The sequence below is a fragment of the Cyprinus carpio genome, chromosome B4 (genome assembly GCF_018340385.1).
Source record: "Cyprinus carpio isolate SPL01 chromosome B4, ASM1834038v1, whole genome shotgun sequence".
NCBI lineage: Eukaryota > Metazoa > Chordata > Actinopteri > Cypriniformes > Cyprinidae > Cyprinus > Cyprinus carpio.
The window spans coordinates 10,225,933-10,251,005 of NC_056600.1; the positions used below are offsets into that span (position 1 = coordinate 10,225,933).

Here is a 25,073-nt window from a genome sequence, read left to right on the forward strand (position 1 = left end):
CTGAAGTTCATACACAAGATCACAGAGTGCTGGTGCTGCACTTTTGGATGTCTGCATCATTAGAGGCACCAAACAGAATTCCAAAATAATGACTGTTATTCAACAGGTTTCACATTCGCTAATGGCGGGAAACTGCGACACAACTGACCCGGGCAGCAATGGGAACATAATGGAGGTAGTATGTACAGCTGCATTCATACTACATTTACACTCATAAAATATGCTTTATTAGTGGTTGAAAGGTAAGCCCATGCAGATCTCTCAGACAGTACGTGATTTCAGGTTTAACTACAGTTTAGAAGATGAATATCTTGGAAAAAATAAATGCAAGAAATTGGAATGAATGGCAGATGTACAAAGGTCCGATTTCAGTTAAAAAAGCCTTTTTGATAGAGACGTTTTTATATTAGATTGACCAGAAAAACCTTAGTTGTGATACCTCAAACTGTCCTTGAGACGTCGTTCTTCCTCACTGAAGTAAATATAAGCTTTATTTGAATGTCTGTTGTCTACATAAGAACAGCTGCCCAGGGGGATTTGTCAAGATGGCTGCCAAATGAACTGATTTGTATGGTGGCACAACACCATGAAATCTCCATAACACAACAAAATTGCCACAACACAACACATAGGACTAATTCTGTTGTATTGTGCTAATTTCGTTGTGTTGTGACTTGTTTCTGTTGTATTGTGCTAATTTTGTTGTGTTGCAACTTGTTTACTTTGTAATTTGTGCTAACCCTTACCAAAAAGTAGTATACTTCAAGTTTATTTTATTAAGTATACTTAAGTAAAGTTCAAGTATATTTAGACTTTTTGTAAGAAAAATACAAAAAAACTTCAATGTCATTTTAAGTATATTTCTGAGGAGTACATAAAGCCCATATCTGAGAAGTACATAAAAAGTAAACTTAAAGCATACTTTCCTATTTTTAGTTTAAAAGAAGTATACTAATAGCAAACTTGAATAAACTTCTTTGAACAACTCGGGATTATATTGTGCTGTGGCTTGTTTATGTTGAATTGCGACTTTTTTCCATTGTGTTGAAGCTGTAATAACGGAAATTACAGGACTAACAAAAACAACAACATGACAGATGATTTTCCAGCCTAATTCACACAAGCTCGCTTTCTCTCTATGTCTTTCTCTGTGTGTCTCTGTCTCTCTCGCTCTCTTTCTAATAACTTCATTAATAACTGCATTAGAATGCTATCAACGGTTCAAGCCTCCATTACCAGCTTTAAAATGACGTTTTGGAACCAGCAAAATAGGCATTGGATGAGATGTGAAAGAAATAATCCTACTCACAATAGCGATTTAAGTACAAAAACCGGACGAATACCTTTAAATATATCATCTGATCGATGTCTTGAGGTGTGATAACGTAGTATAAGTGGAATAATTGACTCCGGGCTGTTGAATTATTAGAAAAATAATGCACATCCGAGGTGTAACAACCACGATGCGAACCACCTTGGGTGTGCATTATTTTTCTAATAATTCAACGGGCCATCATCAATTATTCCTTACATAAACCACTTTTTTTCTACACATTATATAGGATAAAACTACACCAAATTAAACAAAAGGAAGATGCTTTAGTTCTGCATTAACTTTATTTTTTCAATGACTATAAGCACAAATTGCCACTTTTTAGTAGAAGTAATGATAATTTTTTTTTTTTTTTTTTATAAATCACTTTTTTGTTTTACATGCCTGTAATTATTTCAAAGTTAATGCCAACTTACCTAGAGGTAAATACACTATCCAGGGAATGTTGCACAGTAGATGTGAAAGTGGTATTGACCCAGCCCCCCTCTTCCTACCGGCAAGCAATTGTCATTCCCTCCCACCGAAATACCTTGTTGCCAGTGGCGATGCAATTAAAGGGATGGAGAACTCATTTCAGATGCATGTCTCTTATGCTTGAATTGCCAATCAGGAAGGGCGATTTTTGAGGTAACTGCAGAAATGCCGCCAACTCACCTCATTCATTTGTTCAGCATTTAAAGAAAGACTTACATAGAAATATATAGAGAAGAGGGAGGGCCGAAACAAATATGTTGTCTACATGTTCTAATTTATCTCACCTTACACACCTTTTCGGTCCCGAGAAGCTTCTTCACTTCCCAGTCCAAATTTAAATTCAGAAAAATTCCTAAGCGGATTTTCTCAATTTAGCCATACTTTTAATCTTTGGCAAAAATGAGTGATGACTTCTTTCAATATAAAAAAAAAAAAAAACCCTGACAGGCTTACAGCGCACACCGGTGGATTAGTTTCCCGTGGAGATGAGGTTTTCCTTTGTGCTGCCGTGTGTCTTTTTGATGGGGGTTTAACAGGAATCTTTCATGCTGAAATTGGATGCAGACAGGGATAGTGGTGCGATGGCCGGGTTTTGATATGGACCCCACGCAGTAACTCTGGTCTAACATACCCTCATCTTCCTCTCCCTGAGGCCTTCCTTAACACCCATGAAGACTACTATAAACCCTATATATACAGAGCAACAAACTGGGATGTTATTTAAACGCATATACACCTAGATCTACAGCAAAATGCACTTTTCTCTATGTTTACGCCAATTCAAAGTGGATTCCGGAGGAAATGTAAGTCCTATCGTTCTCGCTTTTAGATATATTGGATTCCTGACACGTTGCCGTTCTGCCAAGGATGCTGACGAGAGATGAAAATACTGCGCATAATGCCGGACTCTTGTAAAGTAAGATGATTATGACATCTCGTTGCGTAGAAACAGGCCGTTCTCAGCAGCGAAGCAAGGTTAACAGGTTGTTTACCAAGCTAAATCAGTTCAGGGTCTAGGAAAAAACTGCTTCATGACAGTGCATTACAGAAAACGAAGAGCTTTCTTCCAATTTGGCTGGTCTTAGACAGGAAGCATCATTTGAAAAAGTATTAGGACCAACACAAGGAATGTGATTGGACGATTGCTGTCCTGGTGTGGCCCCCCTTCCTGTGCTGGCCAGGGTTCACGACAGATGGGCAAAGGCAGGCCTAAGCTTAGACTGTCTGAGACATTCACCAGGGCAGGATGGGTCTCCTGTCCTATCAGACTCATCCTCTCAATCCTGCAAACAGGCATTTGTTTGTGGATTTGGCTGCTTTGATGCCCCATTATACACCCTGTGCTGACAGACAGAGAACACTGGCTTTCCCCTGTTTTGCAGGATGTTGTGTAAACAGTCCCAAAATCATGTGGAAATGTAGTTTTTAAAGTGATGTATACTGTTTTATTAAAAAGCTCCTGACAGTTATTCAGAGTTAAGTAAGGAATAATCTACATTCAGATGGTTGTTACAGAAAAATAAATCTCTTTGATTTATCAGCTGATTTGGAGATTTAACTTTTTATATATATACTGTATATATTTCATGTTGTATATCATAAGACAAAAGAACTTTCCTTTTAAATTCATAATATTTCCTAATGTCTCGTACAGTATGTGCTGCACACCAACAATACAACTTTATCCAAAATAACCTGATCTGGATGCATGCTTTGATGTGCACTTGTATTTAACTGGTGCAAGTGCTGAGTTAGGACTGAGATAAACCACTGGGGTGGCTTGCTAGTCTGCAAGTTTTTTTTAGGAGAGAAGTAAGAAGAAGAGAAGTGTATTGGCTTGCCGTTTAAAGCCTCTGCTCTTGACCTACTTTTCTTTAATGGAGATTCTGAGTGCAAAAAAGAGCTGTTTATCAGACGATGAAAAGCATAATGACACAATTTATTCATTCAAAGCTGAGCAGCCAGGATTCAAAATGCTGACCCTTGGGGGGGGGGGGGGGGTGTTGTTATTTAGCAGATGTCAAATAAATGCTTTTTAACACATTTGCATTTCACAAGGCAGGCGTTTTAATCATCCTATGTGATTTACTATTTAAGGAAAAGTAGCGAGAAGTTGGTCTACCGAGGAGATCCGATGAAGCACTCTTTGAGACTGTTCTTTGGAGATTTGGTCACTAGCGAATCAAAATTAGTTGAATCGAGTCAAAATGAACTGGTTTCAAATACGGTTCCTTCATACTTTTGGTCCAGAGTGGGTTGAGCAGGTGTAGGGGGGTCTTCACGAATTCAGTGGGTGGGTACGTGCCGAGCGTTGGCAATTAGACTCATGAGGTCCGTAGCACTTCAAAAAGAATTATTCAGGCCTTCCCTTTATTTGATTACGGCCGGTCCCCTGATTTTCCCTTGCCAGCGACCACAATGCAATTCACCAATTAGCTGGTGCACCTGGCCACAATTGATATGTTGTCAGAGCACCGCGTTTGGTGCAGAATGCTTAATAGTTGCATCTCAATCCCCAAATTATTCACTAAAGCATATTAATATTTGATTCCTGTACCCTGTAGCTGTGTATTGGATCTTTTTTTTTATTCCAACCTCCATAAAAACACAGATGTTTTATATAAATATTTTAGGTCATCAACTCTTCTCTTCCCCACTTTCTCTCCCTCTATATATCCTTTCCTCATTTACTATTTGAAGCAACTATTAGTGTTTTAACACCACAGGAAAGCGGCTTCATTGAAATGCAATGAAAACTGCACAGAAAAGGCAAAGTTAACTAATGGGCTCAAATTTTCAAACGAATGCAAGATTAAAGTCAATTGAATCTCCCATTGGGTTTTGACTGAAACCCTTTGAAAAGGAGCCCCGTAGTGGTTTTCAGAAATGAAAAATAGGACTTGTTCTAAAATATTAATAACATTTTATACCCTCATTATGGCAAAGCAATTACATTTATTCAGAAACTTACTTTCGATTCTACCTTGAGGTGATTTGCACGCAGGTAATGCCACCATCAGCCTTCCGAACAGTCTTCTGCGCCGTTCTCCAAATGTACCGACCTGACACATCAAAGGAAGAGATATAATTTAATATAGGCCAAATTCAAATTTGATCTGTGCATTGTAAGTGAGAGCTCTAATACTCCATGTACCAGCGGCCTGTCATGAATCTCCAAATGCGAACGCCAACTCTAGGTACGAGACGATTCCTTTTCTTGGCGGTCGTCTGGAGGGGAATCAGAATAAGAGATCAGACGTGCAATAAAACAGTAGAATAGCGCATAAACCTTTCGGGAGAGCATAACTAAGTTCTGTATGAGTGTTTTATATCAGTCTTTGTGCACTAGACATCTCCCATCAACTAGTCTGGCCTAGTTTTCCATAACAGATGCCATTAATTAAATATATTACACAATGTGCACCCTCATAGATATAAATGAAGCATGCAATACAAAAACAATTCAGAGAGGAGATTAGGCAGAAAAGTTGCATTTGTTCTCCATTGACTCCTCTCGCACCAAACCCCCAAGTTCCTCTTCTGAGGGTTTTAGCATATCTCAAATCACACACCGCAATCCGACAAAAAGCAGCACACTTCCTGGAGCTCACACGCATTCAGACGAGAGTGACAGGGAGAAAGATTTGAAACTCCTCTCTCGTTCTCACTAGCGCATGCTCTGCCCGTAATGGGGTAGAAGTCATTAAAAACATCACTGCAGGCCTAATTAAGACGGGACATCTGGTCTCTCCTCACAGAACGGATCGCAGCCGAGTACAAATAACTCCTCCATGACAAGTTGAGAGGTGTCATACATCTCAGTGATCGTCAATCAACAGGGGACTTAGGCAACTCTTTCATCGGTTAACGAGCGAAGTGCTTTGTTTTCCCGTTATAAGAGAAAACATTTTGACAAATTTCAAAAGGGGGGTTGGAAGCAGGGTGTCTTCTGTCATTTTTCAATTCCCCTTTTATGTTGCTGCCAATTAGTTGGTGTAAACTTTAAGTTGCCTTTGACAATGATGATTTTCACATAGCAAATGCCTGTACAATTGCAGATCTGCCACTGACAATATAAAAACAAAATGAAGATGACACTTTCACAAGATGACACTTTCAGTGAGATCTGACCATAATCGCAACGACCTTGAGCTTTTGTTAGAGCCATCAACACCAAACAGGTTTCCTAAATACTCACCATGTAAAAGCACATTAAATTGCATAACAAATTCATATGGTAAAATATTACCATTTAAAAATAATTATTTCCTATTTAAAATATATGACAAGAATTTTCAGCTGCCATTTCTTAAATATTATATCCTATTATATATAATATAATAATATATATAGAAAACAATTTTCAGCTGCCATTTCTCCAGTCTTCAGCATCATGTGATCCTTCAGAAATCACTCTGTTATGCTGATTTCATAATCAAGAAACATTTTTTATTAACAGTGCTGAAAACTCCTGTGTAGTTGTGCAGCTTAAACTTTTTTTGGAAACTGATGTTAATTCTATTAATTACATTGAATTAAAAGAACAGCAGTAACTTGAAATCTAAATGATCTGTAACATTATAAATGTCTTTACTGTCATATATATATACATATATACATATATATATATATATATATATATATATATATATATATAAGACATATATATATATAATGATTAAATAATATTTCTTGGTATGTTAATATATTAGATGTAGCATAAATATAAAATGGATCAAAAGAAGCTGACTAAAGCTTTCACTGAATCCTATCTAGTGTGAAACTGCAAACTACTCAGCTTGTTTAATACACTGTTAGCTCCTCAGATGTTGTTCAGCATCAAGAACATTTGGTATCCACTTGGTGATTCGATATGTTTGGGTATTTGTCACTCTTTTATGAGATTAGACAGCTTATCAAACATTAATATGTGGCTAGGAATTCACAGCGTGCTACAAAAACGATAACACTTGCAAAAAGGCAACAGCACAAAGGGTTAAAGTTGTACAGCACAAACTCTCCAAGAAAAAGAACAACAAGAATACAAAGATGGATAAAAAATAAATAAAGAACAAAGGCAAAACAACCAGACCTAGTCAGAAGCTAAGGGAGACAATGCATGAAAATAATTGGAGCCCAAGGGGTGATATTTGTTCTCCTGAAATAATAATTACTCTTATGGACTGTGTGCAAACACTTTAACACTAAGGGGGGTGGGTGGGGGTGATCACATTCCTATCAATAATCATTTCTACAGCGATGTGGTCGAGCTTTCTTTATACATGTCATTATTTCAGCACTTTGCTGCTTTGATTTTTTCACCAATATCACCTTGCATTTAAATTAGATAAATAATAGAAGCAGAACTCTCGGACTGAACCCTATGACAACTCCAGTACGCTTTACAGTCGAAAGGCGCTCTCCAACCCTGATTGTGTATAATTCTAATCAGAACCTCGCCATCTTATAGATAAGACAGAGTAGCAGATAATGCATTAAAAAAAAGCCCATCGAGTCTAAAATAAGGCAATTTCTATGTAAATCGGCAATAAAGCAGAACTTTCCTAACTGCTGAGGGCAGTCGCATTATTGACATGCGGGCTGTTCGGAAATTGTTTAACTGCTTGATAGCAGGTATTTCGCAGGATATTTGCTTACCTTTCCTCTTCCATTAATGTTCCCTGTAATATTAAGCCATCTTCCATGCACGCAAACAGACGCCGCTCGCTCTTTAGCATCTGATTAGCGGACGGTAATTCTATCTCCACCAATGACTGCACTGTAAGATTGCCCACAATATTATGTGCAGGATAAAGCATATCCATCCATCTCGAATTGAACTCTGGGATGCATTATTGATTGACCAGCGAGATTGTGTCAGGAAAATAAGTGCCACTGGGTTAGTTTAATATGAATGATAATGCACAAGGGCCTTGGTGAACCATCAAAGCTAGGTCTGTTTTCATAGGTAGCAGCACGCTTCTATTATGAAGCCTGAATCTGACTCATGCTCGCTCTTTGTTTGACGTAAAGTTAAGTTTCCACAACTTTGAAATGAGATGATAAAAGAATTCGGGTGTCAGCGGTTCTCTTATTGTAACTAGGGCTTATATTTCCCTGCAGGCCTCCTAGAGGGATTATGATTATACAGTAGATTAACACTTTTATCCCTATCTGTGAGCAGCGAATTATCGGTAGATGAGGCACAAACCAACGAAACGCGTCATATTCGTAGAAACCGCTCACAATGTTCTACCCTGTCGACTTTTAACCCCAGAGCTGATGGAACTTGCCTGTAGAGCAAGTTGAGGTAGGCTGAATGGGATTTCCAATGTAAGCCTATGTGTGCATGTGTCTGTGAATGACACTGTAGGCTTAAAATGTAAAGGTTAAACCTTTTGAGTGAGAACTACATGTTAAAGTATTAAGCATGTATGTTCTGTGTACCCAGTGAATGCCAGTTAATTCAGAGTCAAGGTGCATAGCCGTGTCTCGTGCCCTGCTGAAATTTGTTTTGGGTTTCTAGTGGAAACATACAAGATATCATTCATTTAAAAGTCAAAAATAGCAGGTGTAAATGTTACAGGGATAGTTTATTCAAGCATGAACATTCGGACATCAATTACTCACCCTCATGTTGCTCGTAATCTGTATTATTTTCTTTCTTCTGAATGTCTTTTGTCGTCCATACAATGAAAGTAAATCGAGAATGGGGCTATCAAGCAAGAGAAAAAAAAAAAAAAAAAAAAAACACTATAAAAGCACCAAAAATATTTGATGTAGAAATAATTTTCAATAAGAAATTTATAGGAACATATATTTTTTCCAAAAAAATAAAATTATGTAAATATACTTTTTATCAATATATTTTTTGCTATTTTTGTATGTTCTTGACAATGTATTTTAAAAATGTAATCTATATGATTTTTAAAGTATTTTAAAATATACAGTGCCCTATATATTTCAAACCCATCTGTGAACATAACACATCTGCATAAAATTCATCAAGAAACATGCTAAAAAATTGTTTTATATATTTTAATTCATATAGTTTGAAACTAAATATTTTTTCTATTTCAGAAATATATTTCATTGAGCTTCTCTGTTTACAACATATATTTTGCATATATATATATATATATATATATATATATATATATATATATATATATATATATATATATATATATATATATATATATATATATATATAATGTGGGAAATTTCACATATAATTACAAAGAAATGGCAAGAAACACATTGAATTAAACTTGAAATTTTTAAATTTTTGTTATACAGGCCAATTTTATGGTGATTTTGTGGGTGTTTTGATCATTTTGAAGCTTGACAGCTTCCATCCCCATTCACTTTCATTGTAAGGAAAAAAAGAGTTAAAGAGACGTTCTGCAAAATAGCTCCACAGAAGAAAGTCATACAAGTTTCGAATGACAAGTGGGTGGTTAAATAATGACAAAGTGTTCATTTCTGGGTAAGCTAACACTTTAAGACTGCCATCGGTTCAGTAATTCAGGTTTACAATAAAGGACCTTGCATATGGCCCTGAACTATCTGTGCTTTTATCAATTACATGACTGGTCTCAGCATATGCACAACTTCTTTCATTTAAACGCTATAGGAAGAAATATAGAAAGAGCAAATGCAATTAAAATAACATTTAAATGAAATTATAATGTTTTGTAGGATCCAAGGGCGGATTGCACAACCTGAATATCATGCCACGGTGATCTCATTTTAGTATTTCGTGTCTAGAACAGTGCTAGAGAGCATTGTTACATCACTGTACTTTCTGTTGTCCAAGTTTGCAAGGCATGTTCAGTAGCTGTGGGGCGTTAATTTATTCATGTTGTTTTCTTTAAATATCCACACAGTGGCAATCTGTTGAGACTCATTGGCCGTCTCCTGAGCACTGGCCAGAGCGATGCAGAGAAGAGAAAGAGAGGGCCTGATGGCAGTTAATTATTAAAAATGTCAAAAATAATCACTAACTCCCTGCAAACTTCCACTGTCATCAAACCTGTAGCGTATATCTGAATTCTATTCAGCAGGTCAAAGGCGCAGTATGGGAGCCGTTAATAGCAATGCAACAAAAACTCTCGCAGATGCATTGAGGAATGATTTTGTAAGCTGCTACACAGAGGCTCAATAAATGACGGTTAAAACATGACCTCCATCCTACCAACATGTCGTAACTGAAAACTACTTTCACCCCTATTTTCGTTGCTTTGTGCGTGAGATGTTTCAAGGTGGCCTCATTTGAATCAAGGTTGTCATAGTGCTTGAATAGGAAAGGATGTATAGAATCTTAATAAAACCCTCCACCATGGACTGCTTTTACATGAAAGCACTTAATCTGTCCTTTAAATGCCATTGGAGATTATTTAGCTAAATGATTGTGTCTCTCATTTTAGGCCTTTGTTAGGGCTCCTTGTTAAGCTTTTGTCCTGTGCAACCTTTTGTACACATCTATTTGCTCTCTGTACATAATTTCCAGTTTCAAGAACACTGAATCTGATTTTTTTCTAACAATGCTTCACAATTTTACTAGATAGGCAGAAGGATGTATGGATGGACAGACAGAAAGACAGACAGACAGCTAGACAACTAGATAGATAGATAGATAGATAGATAGATAGATAGATAGATAGATAGATAGATAGATAGGAAGGAGAAGGAGAGAATAAGAAGGACCAATTAAAATATCTGGTTTATATGATGTTTGCTATTCAATCAGTGTGAGAAACGTGTCGTTATATGCAGTTATCTTGTTCAAGTGCATCCACTGAAAGCAAAACTAATGGAATTCTGTGCGGTGGGCTGTCTGCCGTTTTCTGATCACTAGAAGATTGCACTATTGACCAAATGTCAGGCGCTGAGAGATGCAATGATTGAATAAAAGAGTATACATAATCGAAGGCGAGAACTCTGCCAGGGCCGCCTTCTGTTGCCTCTCTAACTACACCCTGGGAAATTCTCAAAAATCATTACCCCTCCCATCACCACAAACACACACACACACGCTGCTGTCATCCCACCTCTGCTCTCTTGTGATGCTCTCTTGAAATGCTATTTGTTTTTCTCATTAAAAGCAAATTTTATATATGTCTCTCTCGCACACGCCGCATCTCTCATTCCAATGCATTTCTGCCCTGTTGCCAACAAACTGCTGCTTGGTATCTGTCTGAGGACATGTTATAAAATATTTTGGGCCCAAATTAATGTGCTATTACTACAGGAGGACTGAGCTGAAGATGACAGAGAGCCTCAGGATATTTAGATCACTACCAGATTGGTTACCAGAAGGAAAAGTGGGTGTTGACCCCTGGAGACCAATAGACCGCCCCAAAAAAACATAACTCACCTAAGGGGGAGGAGGAGGCAGCTAACAGATTAAATTCTGATTAGGGAGAAGATGCCCAGAGGAATTTATTGGTCACTTGAGAGGCTGAGTGATGTTCTACCAGCCTGACAACTGCTTGAACATGCTAATGACACTGTTGCATTTATAAATGCAACACAAATGTGGCAAATGAAAAATGTATTCCTTCAAAAAGAGGATTTTTTCCCCCTACTTCTGTTCTAAAGTGATCCAAATCTGTCAGAGGTTAAATAAATTACACCTTCTCAAGAAAGCAATGGATTTTTTTTAGGGTTTTGGCTTATAGTCTGTATTTTATATCTATTCTGTGAAAATACATTTATAAAATTGTAAAAGGTACAGCTCACTCAAAAATGAAAGTTTTGTCATTATTTAACCCCCTACACATTTGTCTTTCCAAAACCAATAAGACTTTCTTTCTAAAGCATAAAAGGAGAATTTTTTATCATTGGACAGGATGCTTATTTCTATGCCATTCCATTTCTATAATTGAAATGAATGAGACTTCAAAAAGGACACAAAAGCATAATAAAAATCTTCTTTAGTCATATTTTTATGTGCAGAATAGACTAAAATTTAAGCAATTATTCACTGATAATCTTCAACTCTGGGCTGTTAAGTGCTCTGACTAATATAATATGTTCACAAATTTGACATTGTTACATGACTTATTGGTAAATGTAATACACACTATAATACAATATACAATTAAATTATTGTTAATTAAATTATATAAAAACTAATTAAAACAACCTTTGTGATACATTTATGGCATAAATATAATTAAATAAATTAAACATTAAATTACTTAATTTAAATTATATTAAATAAATGAAAATAATGTAAATTATTGTATAAGTAATGTTTTTAAATAAATACATTTTTATGTTATAAAAGTATAGCCATGATATAACCCCAAAAGAAAAAAACCTTACTGTACTTTCTTTAAAATTCAAGACAGATTTTGGAGGCACAAGTAAATGTACCTTTGTAAGTGTGATGGCAGAACTTTTTTGTTGCACCTGTGCTCTCATAGAAACAGCTCAAGTCCCTCCCTCTCCCACTTGTGCATGCAATTACACCTAAATGCACTAAAACGATTGACTGAACCATGTGAAGGGCATTTACTTTTTGTGAAGCGTGACATAATCGGAGAGGTTTAGATTCCTTTTTATCAGGAGGCCCAGGTAATGATGAAGGCCTGGGATCCATTCAGAATTCTCATTTACAGCTAGGAGAGGATGGCCCCATCTGTTCCATGGCAAGGCCCCTTCCAGCAATCTTTGATATCACTGCACGCTATTAGCTGAGGAAGAGGCTGGGCTAATGGACCTTTAAGAGCTCATTTATTTGAAGCAATTATTTTGAGGCGACCCCTTTTTGGAGTTTAGCATTGCCCTAACAAACGGGAAGATTATGCCATGTTTGGAGGAGAATGCATTTGACTGAAGGACACAAGGAACTGGAGAAGGAGGAAAGAACTCATTTCAGGGAGGCAGACCCGCAAACAAGTGCTCAATGTACCCTGATGTCAACTCAAGGTAGCGGTTTTCAGTATTCACGAGCGCAGGTTTGAACCAATCAGTTTTTAACAGAACGTTGCAATAGCGAGAAAGAAAAACAATCTCGAAAAGGAAGCAACTGAGTCAGCAGCGTTGCCTTTACAGTAGGCCAGGCCTTCACATCAAAATGGAGATTGAAGAACTCAAAGACGCCGATCATATGTCTTCTACTGCACAAAGGCATTAATACGTTGGATGTCCCACTGTGGAATAAGTCTTTGCCCAGTTCTGACTCCAGTTATGTTTACACACTATGGGGGAAATGCTGTGATGGATAGACCTCAAATACTTATCTTTTTTTAATATTATTTATGCTATTGTTTTGAGGAGCTAAAATATTAAATAAAAAAAGCCCAAGAAAAGCATTTCTAGAGGGCAAATACTCCATTTATAAGGACATTTTTCAAAAATACACAGAATTTCTGTCAATTTGTCAAATATATTTAAACCAATAATGTGAACAATTATTGCTGCTACCTATTAAAAAAACAAACAAACAAAAAAAAAAACAAGATAATGCAAATAATAATAATAATAAGCCATTATTTGCATAACATTATACATAACATTATGTAAAAAATGAAAAAATTTTGGTCTACATAATATATATATAGCTACTTTTCAATTTCACTCCGGTATGTAAAACCTAATGCATAACATCTAAAAATCTATTGAATGCTAACATTCTGTTAACATTCACATATCTGTTCTGTTCAGAAAGATGCTTTAACACATGCCTTAGCAATGCAGTTGGCTAAACACTCGTAATTCAGTGAAATAACTTATAAAAAATTACAAGGGCATAACCAACTACAAGAAGAATTGCGTGGCACTATGACTTGAGGAGCGAATCAAAAACTCATGTTGCATGTTTTGTGTTCCAAGAGCTTTTCTTTTTTTGCAACACATTCAGAATCTCAACAGATCGACTTTCGACTTTTAAAAAATTGCCATAAAGAACACTTAGTCCCTAGCTGCACATATAAATGTCTCCTTCTCCCTCCCTCATGACGGGGGTGCATTTGAGAATATCACTCACTTTGCTAGGATATGAAAGAACTAAGAGAAAGAACATTGCAGTGGCTTCAATACATGACATTCCCAGAGTAAAAAGATCAATTAAATCTTTCATGACTATGCCTGTTTCATTGAATGTTCCAATCAACCAAATGTAGGCAACCAAATTTACAAGTACTGCGAGTTTGTGATATACTTTGTACCCTTTTGAAATGGGTACATCCGCTTCTTGCCAGTCTTATTTTTTTTTTTTTTTTTTTTAAATCTTAGCTGTATTCTGAGATCAGGCAATGAGCAAGTGATGCAATATCATGGCCTGGCGGACTCAGTAATGTAGTCAATGGTATAAGTCCTACTGCAATTTAAAACTGCTTATCCGAGCTGAATCCAGATGGGAAATCACTCCCAAACAGTTTTCTCTTATAAGCACTCGTCAGGGCTTAGCCAGGGTGGTGTTCATCTCTGCACAGAGGATGCGCAAATCACTTTAGTAAAAAAAAAAAAAAATGTAAGGCCTCATGAGCCATTTGATGAGACGCCGGCTCATAGGCCTCTGTCTCCTGCCTTCAATTTGGTGGGCCCAATGCTTCAGCTCAGTTGCGCATCCACTTCCATTTTCAATATTGCTTCTCCTATCATGGCGAAAGAGTCCCTGCAAAGACAGACAGCCCCATATTGGAAAATAATGGGCCTTGAACTACCTGAGCTGTACAGTCTCTCTACACTCAACTACATTTTTCGTGTTTCTTTCTGTTCATCTGCCATTAAAATCTTTACATTTCCTGTAAAAACGCCACAGATATATTCATCCCAGTTGTTTTACATGTGATAATTCAGCACGTTTGAAGAAGGTGCACCTTAGTGAAGATAGCGTCAGAGCAATCTGAACTACAATGGGGCGCGATGTGAGAGGAGGGTGTCCGAAACGCCTTTTCGCACCCTCCCAAGAACGGCATCCGGCCTGATCGTCACTGGAGGATTGGTAACTATTCCACCGGGTCCCCTGACATGCAAAGAGAGCAGCCAATTAAAACATGAAGGAGGGGACTCGCAAGCTCCTACACAAAAACACGGAGGGAAATAAAAAAGGAGAAAAGGGTAAGGGTAGCGTGTGTGAGAAAAAAAAAAAAAAAAACAGAGAGAGAGAGAGAGAGAGAGGGAGATCTAAAGACAGGAGTGAGATGTAAAGATTCTCAGTTTGCTTGTACATCAACCCCGTTTTCGTTGCTGTGTACCATATGAATCAGGGAAAAAAGCCTCAATCCTGGTTGGCTTTGAACCACGAAAAGAAGCTTGAACTACACGCCTAATTTGCAGCTTTATGCCAGAACACATTCCCATCAAGCTCACAGGGGTTGTGACACGAGAAACCAAATTTTAAAAAAAAAAGGAACGGGTATGTCATCCAAGTCTGCCGGATGTTTATAATATTCTCTGCCTTCCATACTAGGGACTGTATGTGATGAAGACAAACTGGCTGATGTATGAATATAGCTTTCTATTAGCTTAGGGGGTTTTAAACTTTTGGAGCTCCAAAGGGCCGTGAGAGGGTTCCAGAGTTCATGAGCTCATATTAAATAATAATTGTCCAGTTTATCATGCCCCTTGCATAGTATTGTTCTTTATACATGAAAATATGTAGCTGCCTTTATTTGTTAGGGATGGGCCCCTTGGAAGGGTGCCATCATATTTGCGGATTCTTGGCATCAAAAAGTGTCTGATCTTGCTAATTTCTTCCAGGGTATGTCACGACTTAAAGCTCATCTAACAGGTCATGAGTTTTTTTTAAGTGCTGTTGGAGAAGCTAAACCACTCGTTAAGGTAAAGCATGACTGCATTTGAATAGCAGTGTAGTAAAAACATACTTAAAGGGATAATTCACCCAAAAATGAATATTCTGTCATTAATTACTGATTGTTTATTTATTATCATTAATTACTGATGATTGAAGGTCTTACAGGTTTAGAATGACAGGGTGAATCATTAAAGGGGTATATATGTACATATTAGGGCTGTCACGATATTAGATTTTTCATATCACGGTTATTGTGGCCATAAGAATTCACGGTATCGATTTATCGTGATATCTATAGAAACCTTGGGGGGAAAAAGATATCAGTCAAATGATTTTTTACTTTGTTTATTGAGTTTTTCTTTTTCACCCAACGAACATTAGGACATTGATAAACACAGGGCACAAGACTCTGGCTTTCTCCATCTTCTTTGAAGCTCCTATGAAATAACAAGAGAGAAAATACTCAAGTTCAACAGAATGATGAATAAATATTAATTATGCTTTACAATAAGATGTCATTTGTTAACATTAATGTATTAACTAACATGAATGAACAATACATTTATTACACAATTTATTATTCTTTGTTAATTAACTAATTAACATGAACTAATATTAATAAATGCTGTGGAAATATTGTTCATTATTATTTATGTTATTTATATATGTTAACTAATGTAATTAACTAATGTTAACTAATTAACCTTATTGAAGAATGACTGCAGATGAGGCATTAAGTGCATGGCACTGCGACCAACTTAACATTTTACAAATTTAATGTAGCAATGTGGTCCCTCAGTTTTTCAAGATTAGTTTTAATTGTGTAACTGTTTATAGATTTGAACAAAGAAATATAGTGTTACTACGCACAGGCCGTAGTGATTGCAAAAACAAAAATAAGATGAGTAAAGAAAACACGGTACTTGTTAAAATAATCACCCTTTACTTAAATATGAACACAGAAAACCGCTGTTAACAGGTTAATATAACGTTTCCCATTCTATGACTAGTAAAATAATGGCAACTTACTCTGCTGAACAAGGCTCTCCTCAGAGTAGCTGCGAGCGCTGCGTCGTCCGCGTTAAGGCACAATACTGCCACCTGTGCACTCAACCATATACTGGCGCTGGAGTATTTACATGTGGTGTTATCATAAGAGAACTGTTCATTTTAAATATTGCGGTATATCGTCACACACCAAATTAACACGATATCGATAATTGATGATTTGAATATCACGGTTATCATCAAGACCAGTATATCGCAACACCCCTAGTACATATAATGCGATTTCAAACTTTCCTTTCACTTTGGAGTGTTACAAGCTCTTGGTGAATAAAGAAGATCTGTAAAGTTGCAAAGACTAAAGTCTCAAATCCAAAGAGATATTCTTTATAAAAGTTGAGACTCGTCCACGCCCCCCTGAATTGGCTTGTTCTAACACGCCCCCACATATCTACATCAGTATGTGGGAAGATTTGCATAACACCGCCCAGATGTTCACGCAAAGAAAGAAAGCGTACAGTACCTTTTATTCTCATTGTAGTAGAATTTTCATTTTTAGGTGAACTGTTCCTTTAACTTATAAAGTTAAATAAAGTATTTTCTGTAGGAATCCAAGTATGTAGCATATTACAACGTCTCTAGACTCTCTATAGAACAAGGAAGATTTTCTTAGAACTATAAAACTTGAAAAGAGTCACCTGGCTCACATACTTCTGCCAATTCGTGGAAGTCGTGGCCTAAAGGTTAGAGAATTTGACTCCTAACCCTAAGGTTGTGGGTTCCATTCTCGGGCCGACAATACCACGACTGAGGTGCCCTTGAGCAAGGCACCGAACCCCCAACTGCTCCCCGGGCGCTGCAGCATAAATGGCTGCCCACTGCTCCGGGTGTGTGTTTACGGTGTGTTTGTGTGTGTGTGTTCACTGCTGTGTGTGTCCACTTTGGATGGTTTAAATGCAGAGCACGAATTCTGAGTATGGGTCACCATACTTGGCTGTATGTCACGTCACTCACTCAATTTAATTACTTTTGAATCTGATGGCTCCTTTCACCTCCTGTGACATTATGGAATAGCGGTTCTGCATACTGTGTTAAAGGGAAGTAAACATATTCACACACAGTACTTGACTCTTGACGTTGGGGTGGATAATTGGCGCAGTTTTATGATGTCACACGCTTGTGCAGCAGCCGTCGAGCGGATCACAAAGAGTGACGGTTGTTCTAGCCACTGTGAAATGTGGCGATTAGCCATCTTAATTAGCTGTCGTCTCCAGCTCAGCCCCCCCTCTGCATGATGGAAAGTTGTTCTCCAAGGATCGATCATAGCAAAGCAGAGGCAATTGTCTTTAAATCCTTTTTTATACCTCCAACTTACATACTAGAAAAAGGTTGCAAAGTTAGTCAAGGCTGTATCAGAGAGATTCACCATCAGGGTCCAAAATATTAGTCAAATAATGACATCTAAAAGCCACTTCAGCTGATTTTCCTTTCAATCTTAGTTGCATAGCCTTACCTTGAGAGCACTCAATAGCATGGAAATAAGTGTATTGCTTTGACTATGTCTCTTGTTTTAAGCCTATGAGTTTTGGAATATGCCAAATTCGCAGCCCTTGCTGAAAGTGAAGGTTAATGTTTCTCATTCAAACAACAGAGCTGTAGGTGCTTAGAATGCCACCTATTGACGTGCAGAAAATTAATTTCATGCTAAGTATGTTTTGAAAAGCTCACCAAAGCGCAAATGCTATGCTTCTATTCGCATGGCCAACAAGGGTTTGAACACTTACCGCACTCTATTCCAGAACATTTTTGTAATGAGGCCATTGTGAGGCCTGTCTGCGCACGCTTTTAGTTCATCCCGGGGACCTCACCTTGTGTGTTTTTTGAGTCAATTAGCATTGGGGAAGAGAATGAGCTAGAGGCTAATGGCACTGAACAGAGAGGTGATGTCCTTCAGTGTTTCAAATAAAGGGAGAGACTGTACAACGTCAAAGCAGATGGAGGATGGGCCGTCATGTCATTGCCTCTCGTGTGCTGATCAAGGTTTAGCTCCCTCTCCTTGAATCGCAGGCTTAATTATTTTAAGAAATGGCACAGCGCTGATCTCAGATCAATGTAAAAGGGCAACTTTTACGGTAGCAACACCATGTCATTACACTGACTGACGCGTGTGGGTGGGAAAATTGCAGCAAGAACGCAGGAGAACATCAGTGACATCAATCATCGCTTCATCTTGCCAATTAGTGCTCCAAGATATACATGCAGATGAAAATCAGTGCCTCATCTAACTGGCTGACAGTCTCTGAGATCAACCCCCCAGCCTCCAAAACAGCATCAGCAGCGCCAAAACTTTACAACAAGATGTCTGGTTTTGTTCCTGGGCCTCTGGAGTCATTTGTCAGCAAGACAAAGATGCTTGCATATTTTGACTCCTTTTATTTGCAATCAAGACAAAGCAGACGTGATTAAGAGACTTTTGATGGGTCAAAAAGGGACAAATGGCACCTTAGCCTCCATTCTGTTATATTTTAAGCATTGATACAACAATCTATTTCATTATGAATACAAACCTATTTTCGCCATGCATAGTATACGTGAAGATTTGACAGTAACAGATGTGTTACAAGGAAATGAAAGGTGAGGTTCAGCGCCCTCATTAGTTGTAGAGTTGGGGATTTTTGCTCAGTTTGTACTATTTGTAATATTTAAGTTTTCAAAGATAAACCTTGAACTGAACAAAAAACTGACCCTATACACATGCTCCAATAATTGCACTGCTTCTGAGCAGAATGAACTCAAATAACAATTATACTGCAATTTACAGCATGTCTTTGCTTATAGTGTGTATATAACAAGTCTTGTTAAAGACTGTTTTGTGTAGTACATAAACTAGTAGGTCCATCACAAGCAAGCCTCCATTTTACTGTCAACCGATGCTCAGCACTGCAATCAGGGATTGTCGGCAAGAGATTAAAAGATATTTTCCTCTTCAGGCAGAGTAAATTGGTTTTGGATTAAGGCTGATTGATTGCCGCAGAGGTATACAGCAGTCCGTTTGAAATGCTTAGTTCCAAACACACAAGTCATTTCAACCGAGCTACTCAAGGAAATCATGCTGGATAGAATCAATAGATATTATGTAGCAGGTACCAGTATTGCTCAAGGTTATCATTAAAGGCTTGTAGAAAAATTATTCAAAGGCTCATCTTCTTGTGGTTTTGAAAACATGTGGCTGTGTGTGGCCTAACACTCAAAAGGCATTGGCTGGTTTATTGACTGTAAAGGCTCCATTGTAATGGAAGATTTAATTGGAAAGCATAAAACTGACCTCCAAACTCCAACGTGACCTAAGGTAAAATGACAGCAAAATACTCATCATAACAGATATTTAATCACATAAAATGTTTAATTGTGGGCCCCCTGTTACTTGGATGAAGTACAACTATTCCTACATGAATCTATTTACATTTGTAAATACCCACAATCTCTATTTTGGAATTATTACATCTATATACAGTGACGTGAAAATGTTTTTTAATATTTTTTTGCATATTTGTAGCACTTAAATAATTCAGATCATAAAACAAATTTCAATATTACACAAATATAATGCAAGTAAATACAAAATGCAGTTTTTAAATGATGATTTCATTTATTAAAGGGAAAAAAGCTTTCCAAACCTACCTGGCCCTGCGTGAAAAATTAATTGCCCCCTCCTGTTAAATCATGAAAGAACTGTGATTAACCACATTATTTTAGAAAGCGGAGTTAAATTTTAATAGCCACATAAAGGCCTGATTACTGCCAGGCCTGTTGAATCAAAAAATCACTTAAATAGAACCTGTCTGACAAAGTGAAGCATGCTTAAAGAGCAAAACATCATGCCACGATCTAAAGAAATTCAAGAACATATGAGTAACAAAATAGTTGACATGTATCAGTCTGGAAATGGTTATAAAGCCATTTCTAAGGCTTTGGGACCAGCGAACCACAGTCAGAGCCATTATCCACAAATAGAGAAAACTTGGAACAGTGTTGAACCTTTCCAGGATTGGCCGGCCTAACCAAATTACTCCAAGAGCGTAACAACGACTCATACAGGAGGTCATAAAAGAACCCAGAACAACATCTAAAGAACTGCAGGCCTTACTTGCCTCAATTAAGGTCAGTGTTCATGATTCAACAAGAAAGAGACTGGGCAGAAACTGCATCCATGGGAGAGTTCCAAGGCAAAAGCCACTGCTGACCAAAAAGAACACAAAGACTCGTCTCACATTTGCCAAAAAACATCTTGATTATCCCCAAGACTTTTGGCTAAATATTCTGTGGACTGATGCGACAATACATCTGGCATAAAAGCAACACAGCATTTCATAAAAAGAACATCATACCAACAGACAAACATGGTGGTGGTAGTGTGATGGTCATAATTGATGGAACCATTAATTCTACACTCTGGGGCTGCTTTGCAGCTTCAGGACCTGGACGACTCGCCATAATTGATGGAACCATGAATGATGCACTCTATCAGAAAATCTTGAAGGAGCACTTGGGTTATGCATCAGGACAATGCACACCAGCAAGCCCACCTCTGAATGGCTCAAGAAAAACAAAATTAAGGTTTTGGAGTGGCCAAGTCAAAGTCAGGACTTAAATCCGATTGAGATGCTGTGGCATGACCTTAAACGGTCCATTCATGCTCCAATGTGGCTGAATTAAAACAATTCTGCAAAGAAAAATGCTTGATTGCAGTTGTTACTTCAAAGGGTGGCATAACCAGTTATTAGAATTGGGGGCAATTACTTTTTCACGTAGTGTCAGGCAAGTTTGGACAGATTTTTCCCTTAATAAATTAAATAATTATTTCAAAACTGCATTTTGTATTTACTCGGGTTATCTTTGTGTAATATTAAAATTTGTTTGATGATCTGAATCATTCAAGTGTGACAAATATGCAAAAAAAAAAAAAAAACAGGAAGAGGGCAAAACCTTTTTCACACCACTATATATAATGATTCAATATTTATCCAGTGCAGTAGACTGCGGAGACACACAAGGTAATGGTCTAATTAATTTATTGGTTTATTCTGTCTGCAAATTTATGCAACTTTTTAAAAAGCAGCAGTCTACTCTAAACATAATGACTATAAAAATGCAAACATCACAAATCAGAAAGGTTGACATGAGCAATAGAACTTCAACATCCGTAAAACCATCCTGAATGTGAAAGGTAGTCGCATATTAAAATGATCTGATCTCACTGCAGACCTGCCTACTTACAACTGGCCTTCAGGCAGTCAAGGAACACCGTCCTTCTGCAATGGAGTCACGTTGCACTTGGATATTCTAGATCTCAGACTGGCCTTAACAAATTAATTGCTGGTTGAATTAAGTAATCTCCATTGATTCCCACTGCGACAATAGGATGGGCCAGTATATTGTGGTCTGGGTGTTCTTTAACTTCAAAGGTGTCCCCTCAGGCCCATTACTAAAGGTGATTCTTCAGACTTTGCTGAGGAGTCTCTATTATTTGCTTTAGCTGACTCTTGGCCAAAAACTAAAATTGGTCTACAGGGCAGAGAGAGCAAGGTTGGAAGTACGAAAGTTGTCATTAAAAACTAGGCATCCCTTGACCCTAGTTGAGGGTCACCTACCTGAAGCAATTATTGGGTGTCTCTTTAAGGAGAGGCTCTTGTGGTCATTAGTGCAAAGTCACATGTGTCCCTTTGTGTCCACTGGGAGCAGACAACTCGAGGAGAGTATGTGGAATTAGACTGAATGTGAATCTGTACTAGAGTTGGGAGGTGCTTACTAGACTGTGGAAGAATAGTGGGGGTAACTTAGTTTGGGATTTTGAAAAGTGTTTCGGAAAAGATGTGATGTGCTGGATGAATACAAAGGTGCATTCATGAATCTCAATAGGGCAGCAAACAGTAAAAGAAGGATATAAAACGCCACATGGCAAAGAATCTGGACACTTACGCATGCTATATGATGACTGCAGACAATACATAATAAATAAAAAAAACTTGATTGGCTCTATCTGATCAAAATTATTTCTCTTGAATATAATTACATATGCTTGTCAAAATGTGCTTAGCCCCAGGTTATTGTCTTTTTAAACCAACCATTTAACCCTAAGTAAAGCAATGGTTTACACTTGTAAATTTGAAATTTGGTTACCACCGCTTGTTATGAAACCCTGTTCCTGGTATACAATGGGAAACAATATGGTTTTAAGAATTTAATGGCCAATTGTTTAGCAACAAATATCCAATCAAAAACTGAACAGCAATATTTGCGACCACGACCCCAGTATCACCCAAAAGGTTCCAAGCCCCTCTAAAGGTGTGGTCTCATTTACCTTTTTATGGCGCAATTCTGCAGGTGAAATGCAGTCATCTCAATTGGAATCCATGCAATAGGGAAATTCACACTAGGGAATGTTTTATTTATTTATTTATTTAATTACATATTTTTTGGTATTTTTGCATTGTTCTTGATAGGACAGTGATGATCTGACAGGAAGCGAGTCGGAGAGAGATGGGGATGGGATTGGGAAAGGGCCGTGAGGTGGGACTCAAACTCGGGACACCCGAAGCAAAACTGCACTATATGATGGCATGCTGCCAACGAGGCTATCTGAGTCAGTTTAGTTTGATTGTGTTACTGTTTGTTGAACATTTAACATTGAAATTTGCTTTGTTTACCAATATAAAGTTATCTAGTTTGGAAGTGGCCTCTGAGTAACTACTACTGACAATAGACCTACCTTGTCCACAAAATTTTGCAGAAATTCCACTAATGTGACTGCACTTTAAGGCTAAAATCACAATGAATACTCCCTATAATCAATGAACACATAGAATCATTCATGAAATAAAACACACATTGCTTTTACATTATAGGCTCTTGAAACAGTGCAAGTTAAGGAAGGAAATTTACAGACTGGACCTGTTTGAACTTTAATTGAACACCTGTAAGAAAAATCACATATTGCCATGTTTTGCTCTCTCAAAGCTCCGCTGCCTACCCGTTCATGTCACGTTTACACTACAAACTGTGCATGATCTAGAAAAATTTACGCCAATGATTGGCACCAAACGCACCCACCCTGGCTTCCTCTTCTCCCTGTGTGACGAAACCATCTCATCTTTTAAGTGCGTAAGCGTGACATTCACATTTCCCTAAAGTGCTCTGTGTTTTAGCACAGCGGATAATTAAGCGGGTGGAGGGAGTGGCTCTGATTGGCATTATAAACGCTGCACCATCTCTGCTCTCCGTTCACACCACCACCTGCCTCTCCCTCCTGCACTCACATTCACCATCAGAGGAATTATTAAAGATAAAAAGGCATTGTGCAAAAAAAGAGATCCTCCCCTGACAGATATTATCATTACAACCTTTTATCAAAAAGTGCAAACTTGTTTTTATCCATCTGTCTCCCCCCTCCATATGTGTCTCACGCTCCATCCTTCACTCTTTCCCTGGGTATTTCAGCAGGGAGAGAAAAGGAGAACCAGAGAGAGAGAGAGCGCAAAAAACGAGAGGGAAAAAAGCTAGACTGAGCTCTGTCAATTGGAGTGAGTGCACTACTAAGTCTGGCTTCACTACAAAGGTTAGCAGATCTGACTGTCGATACTGTCAGAGGAATGGAGTCTTAGGGAGGGGAGGGAGCAAAGGAGGTGGAGACACGAAGGTTAGGTGGTGGGGGAGGGGAGGCAGGAGGGTTTGCTTTGAGAGAAAGAGATACTTTGATATTTCGGAATGTTAGAAGGGTGAATGTGGAGAACTGGAGGTTGGGGATCTAATTACCGGGCCATAATTGGGGGCTAGGGAATAGGTTGCCGTCCTCTCAACTCGCTGCAGATCAATTATGTTAAGAGAACATCTGTAAGTAGAACTTAATGAGGTCCATTAGAGCAACATGCGCTGCCTTCCCTAACGGTGCTTGTCAGCTTCTTGGATGAGCTGGAGTGTGCTGCTAACTAGGGACCTGGTGAAGGTGCTTAAATAGGCAAGGAGACGTGCGGGCCGGCTCAGGTCTGTTTTGCTTTGCTGCCAGGGAGGGAACGAGACTGCGAGCGAAGAAACAGCCGTCGTGGGGAGAAGGAGGGGAATCTTTTTAGAGCAGGAGCGAGGAGGAGTTGCACCGAGGCGGGCTGCGTGTTTTTAACCCGCTCGCCTGGAACTTGACAAGGGAACCGGCTATACTTGAGCTACCATCTCGTCTTAATCAGCAACTTTTCCTCGGTACAGTATCTTTCAATCAGATCTTTTTTTCCTCCTCAAACATATTCTGATCTGCAGCCTCATTAAGAGCTTGGAAACGATTGTTCGTGCAGTGTTCTAATTTGACCCTAAACCAGAACTAATTGGTGATGGTCTTTTGTTCTAATTAAGGTTGTTAGGATAAAGGATCTCGGGATAATTGCCAACTACTTTGACGGTTTCTCTCCTAAATAAGGAAGCGAAGAGTTAGAGTCGGTTGTG

At 38.1% G+C, this 25,073-nt stretch overlaps 2 protein-coding genes across 2 annotated transcripts in view; one reads left to right on the top strand and one right to left on the bottom strand.

The window, feature by feature from the left end:
- The window catches only part of LOC109056884 (Rho guanine nucleotide exchange factor (GEF) 39), a 135,504-nt gene that overhangs the window by 96,655 nt on the left and 13,776 nt on the right, over window positions 1–25,073 (bottom strand). The window contains exons 4-5 of the mRNA XM_042721902.1: window positions 4,962–5,035; window positions 4,779–4,869 (exon numbers count right to left, since the gene is read on the bottom strand). The gene's annotated coding sequence lies outside the window, so the exon portion shown is untranslated. The remainder of the gene's footprint in view (window positions 1–4,778; window positions 4,870–4,961; window positions 5,036–25,073) is intronic.
- Window positions 24,366–25,073, top strand: part of LOC109051850 (LIM domain only protein 3) — a 45,490-nt gene continuing 44,782 nt past the window's right edge. Inside the window, exon 1 of the mRNA XM_042721907.1 lies at window positions 24,366–24,833. The gene's annotated coding sequence lies outside the window, so the exon portion shown is untranslated. The remainder of the gene's footprint in view (window positions 24,834–25,073) is intronic.